General features: G+C 37.9%; 1 pseudogene; it reads right to left on the reverse strand.

Moving 5' to 3' along the window:
- Positions 1-1,047: 1,047 nt before the first annotated feature.
- On the reverse strand, positions 1,048-3,027 carry LOC118031797 (uncharacterized; annotated as a pseudogene).
- Positions 3,028-5,247: the final 2,220 nt, after the last annotated feature.

A 5,247-nucleotide genomic window follows, 5' to 3' on the forward strand; every position in this document is an offset into this window, starting at 1 on the left:
AAAAGACTCCGTAGCTCGCAATTACATGCAAACAAGTAGCACTCCAGAGTTTTTGTCTTTGATACACTGTTGGCCTTTAAACTACATGACTTGGCTTTTCATTTTTTTTTTATTAGTCAATTTTTGCTAATCAACTTACCAGACTTGATAGCAATGACATGAGATTCATTATGCTACCCTAAAAGTGCTATTTCTATTCAAGTCTAGAATGCTTCGCTGATGTACCTTGAAAGTGTGAAATAAGTAGATTAGTTTCCCTAAAGGCACTATTTCAACTAAGAAGTTCTAACATACTTCCAAATTTATATTACACAGGAGCACAGTAAGTTGCAGCTGTGACAACCTCTCTCTCTTAAATTTCATGGAAACCTGAACTCTATATCTTATCATTTAAGTTTCTACCTTCCATTTAAAATCTACCACCAAAACAGAGCATGAAAACAGAAGGTAGTAAATTCAAGTAAAAGTGGACACTAAAGACTACCATATCTCATCTACTCACTTCCTTTAGTTCACCACGCAACTATCAGGAAGGGTAACCATGGAAATCTGGAAAAAGCAATCAATCAATAGGAGGAACAAAACAACATAAGGAAGTGCAAGCAAACTTATTCACAAAGCTCAATGGAAACAAAGAAATAAAAGTGTAGCAAATCACCACAAGACAAAACTTAAGGCACAAATGCAAAAGAATTCATGCAATAGATAAAAGACTATCCAAGTTTCAGTCATGACAAACCTCTCAGTCATTCACTGAACTGAATTTTGCGCTGCCCTACTTGCAACTAAACACTCACCAACATCAAAGTCCAAACAGAAGAAACAAACCATTCCAGATAGTTAAGGAGTAACTAAATCAACCAAGATAAAATTAGATTTCAACTACTAGGCAATTCTGCAACAAAATGCCCAAAAGCCAAAAATGCCTGCAAATAAAGATTAGATTTCAACTACAAGGCAGTTGCGTAGACAAAATGCCATAACTCTACATGATTATACTACAACATTACAGCAAACTGCTACGACAACAAAGTAACAACAAGAAGGAAGTGCCTTACATCGCTAAGTAGCCTTCACCTTATCATTCCCCTACAACCGAAAGTATGGGCAAGGTACTTAAAAACTCATCAAAGACCCTCAAAAAACCAATCCCTTCAATATTATCCTCCTCCCCATGCCCAGGCCCATTCCTTTGACTTGGTCCAGGTGCAGCCTCATCCACCTCATTACTAAACATCACATTCAAATCCAACTTTCCCAAAATCTTTTGCTGCCTTCCTTTGCCCAACTCCTTCCCCTTTTCCACCACCTCCTCCGGCACACTACCCCCACCATCACCATCATCATTTTGAATATTTTTCTGTTCCAGCCCCTGCTCCTACCCCCTTCTTCAATCTTTCATTTTGTGATTTTTCGCATGTTTATTCGGAGTTCCTTTCCCCTTTCCATTTTTTGCTTTCTTTCTCTTTTTTACACCCCACTCATCACCGGAATCAGACTCATCTTCACTTGTGTCAGAGATATCTATATACACATCATCTTTATAAATCACCTTTTGCTTCACTTTATTATACATTTGACCACCACTACCAACAGCACCACCAGCTGGGAAAGGAGTGGAAAACATTGCAGAAAACGGAGACCAATTACTACCAAACTCATTACCTCCTTTCTCATTATTACCTGAAAACCCCAACGGAAAAAAACCCCAGCAGCAAAAGTATGTATCTTTACCAGTCACCGGAGGTGCTGGTACCATGACAGCATGAAATGCCCTTCTACAACTTTGACACCTTAGAATACACTCCTCATAAGCTTTAGGATACTCGTAAAGTATATAACAATAAGGACACGCAGTCCAAAAACTCGATAACTCTGGCTCACTCGCATTCGCATGCTTTGTCCCAGTTGCAGCAGCAGCGGTGAAGGTGGTTGCGTGCTTCATCGCTTGCCTCGAATCAGTGGCACTCGGTTTTGGCGCTGATCGAGATAAGCCCATCACAACCTCTGGCCGAGTTGGCTCAGTGGGAATCTTAGACAGAGTTGACTGCTTATTTGGCTCAGTGGAAGACTTCAGCGGCGTAGGCTCACTGGGAGCCTTAGACGGGGTTGACAGCTTATTTAGCTCAGTGGCGGCCTTCAGCGGGGTAGGCTGCCGAGTTTGCTCATTGGGAACCTTAGACGGAGTTGGCTGCTTATTTAGCTCAGTGGCTGCCTTCAGCGGGGTAGGCTGCTTAGGCGGTTCGATTGGTTTCTGCTGAGGCTGTCGCCAAGTTGGCTCGGGATTTCTCTGCTGAGTCTGTGAACGAGGTGACTCGGCGGGTTTGGTCTGAGAGGGGAACCGAATTGACGACTCAGGCATCCATGGCATACTGAACTGCGGAACAGGCCGAATCGGCTCAGGATTAGACGGCGGTTGCTGTTGAAATGGTGGAGGTGGCGGTTGCTGAGTCACGAGAAGACCGAGCTGACTCAGTTGTAACTCATGATCATACATTGCCTTCTTAGCAGGATTCGAAAGCACCAGCCAGGCCTCCGACACAAGCTTGAACGCCTGATCAGCGAAGAGCAGCCGGTTCCTCGTCGGGTTGAGCAACAAGGCGAGCTTCCGATACTGATCCGCAATGAGTTCGAGATCCTGGGTCAAGCGACCGAGTTGGAGAATCATATAGTAATCATAGTGGTGATTGTTCTCGACGCGTAACTCTCCTGCGAGGAGAGTGTCGGCAACGGCGATGATTTGATCGGAGAATTCGTAGAGTCTCGGGTCGGATTCTCGGGCTCGGATCGCGAAGCTCTTTAGCCCGTGCAAGTCACGTGCTGCTAAGAGTTTCTCTGATATAGTTAACCACCTCTCTGCTTCTACTCTGTAACCGTTTCCGCCTCCGCTGCTGCTACCGTCCATTTCTTTTTGTTTCTCTCTCTAAAATTATTCTCTCTCTCTCTCTAAAAATTTTATTGGTCTTTTCTTTTAAAGGGCAGATGGGAGAGAGGGAGGAGAGAAAATTGGGGAGTGGATATATTGTCTGGACGAAAATGGACGGGTGGTTTCAAAGAACTACGTAAACTGTCTGCTTTAAGGGACTTGAGGAGGGGTTCTTTTGGTCATTCTGAAACCTGGTCTCCTAGTGTTGTGTTTTTGTGCTTGAGATGGGGAGCGTGTGATGTTGAGGGTGTTTTGGCCATTTAAGGAGGGAGATCGGTGTTTTTGTTTGTTTATGGGGATTTTAATGAGGGGTATTCTGGTCATTAGATACGTGGTCCGGCACGGAGACTGTCATGGAAATTAATGGAGGGTGTTATGGTCATTGAAATTGGGAGCTTATGTTGAGAAATGGAAGGGCTGTTTTGTCATGTGGGAGAAGAAAGAAGGACTGGTTTTGATATTGTTAATGGCAGGAGGAGGCTTCATTGGGGGGTAAAAAAGGAAGAAGAGGCTGGAAATGAAGGACAGCTGAGTTGGGACACTTTGGTGGGTGACGGACGGAAGGGTTTCTTACAGTTTCCATTTTAGAAAAATCCAACTAAGGTTCTGTTTGGCATTACAAATCATTGTTATTTGAAAGTAAGAGTATACGTATTGATGGGATAAATACAGGCATTGGTAGCCCATGAGCAGGGGAGAACCACTGCGTCTTCACATATACTCCCTACAAAAGGCCTAAAGCCTGCCTGTATATTATATTATTAACAAAAACTAAACCATGCTGTGAATTTTTATTGTTTAATTTGATACTTGAAATTATTATTACTACATATTGTTTTTTTGGATGAAGGTTAGATTGAAAGATAAAGGACTGAAGTGATAAAAGTAGGTAAAATAGGTGGCATGTATGCAATTTATTTAAAAAATTCATTTTAGTCTCTTATATTTTTAAGTTATTGGTGGTTGGTCCTATAATTTTTTTTAATATATAAATATTGGTATTAAATTTTATTTTCCTCTTTTTTAGTCCTTTTTTATGTGGAGAAAAAAGAGGAGGTCACCAAATTTCAGTTTGAAGAGAGAAAGTTATCATTGAAAAAGATTTTGGCTATAAAAATAGTTGATTTCTATATCAAAAGGTTTCACATGATGAGAAGAGTTAATATTGAGTGTTTTTTACATTGAAAATACTTATAAAATAGATATGTGCTCGAGAAGAATTTTGATTTCAAGTTAATTTCAGATTTTGGGTTGTTTTTATTGTGTTTTTAGAGGCCATTGATTGGTTTAACAAGATTACTAGCATGTTTCCTGGGAGTTTTAGGTTTTTTTAAAAAGAAGGTTAATATTAGTTTTTGGGTAAAAAAGAATCTTCTTTTTTCGGTCACACCAATTGTCGGATTATGAGATTTCTAGATGACGTGTTGTCTGCTGCGACATACCTGCTTTCTTCTTGATTGGGTTAGGCGCTAAGCCGGGCTTGCCAGGCCCAACAACATTTGGCCTGGTTTACCAAGCTTAGCAGCATCTGGTCTCTTTGTTTTTTTTAAAAAAAAATTATTTTTTCTATATTAATGGCTTTTTTATTCGTGTATTTAAAAATTATTCTTACATTTATGTTTTAATTAATATTCCTTCTCTATGATTTTTTTGGGTTTTTTTTAGCCTTTGTTGAATATCAATTATTTTTTAATTATTTTGAGTGTGTTTAATTTTTTCATAGGTTAGTATGATTCATCTATAATTTTGTTTAGTATATTTTATATAGATTAAATACTTATTTTTTATAATACTTTTAATATGTACAACCTTGCATAATATTTTTCTTATTCTTTTGTTTTATTCAATAAATATTTTGTGTGTGTGTCAAACTCTATTACAAATTAATTTTTATAAATAAGTTAATTAAACATAACTAGATAAATGACCTGTATTATGATATTATATATTTTTTTATTGATCTCTTGATTTTTTTAATTATGTTTTTATTTATCATTAATTATATTTTTTTTCATTTATTTACACAATGGTTCGTGATTTATTTAGTTGAATGCGTGCATAAGTTTTTTGATTTACATTTATGATTTTTAATGTAAAAAAACACGTTGAGAAATTCTACATGTTCAAGTTTTTTTTTTATCATGTATTGGTGTTTTTAATATGATCCTTATTTTTATTATTTCTTTTTTTTTCTTTAACTCTTTTATAGGAGTTATATTGTTTTTAATTTCACCTTTCAATCTAAGTTGATAGTGTATTATTTTTTTATTTATTTTGGTCCTCATTGATTGGTTATGTGTGTGTGTGTGTTTGTGTTTTTT

Source organism: Populus alba, chromosome 17 (assembly GCF_005239225.2).
Source record: "Populus alba chromosome 17, ASM523922v2, whole genome shotgun sequence".
Taxonomy (NCBI): Eukaryota; Viridiplantae; Streptophyta; class Magnoliopsida; order Malpighiales; family Salicaceae; genus Populus; species Populus alba.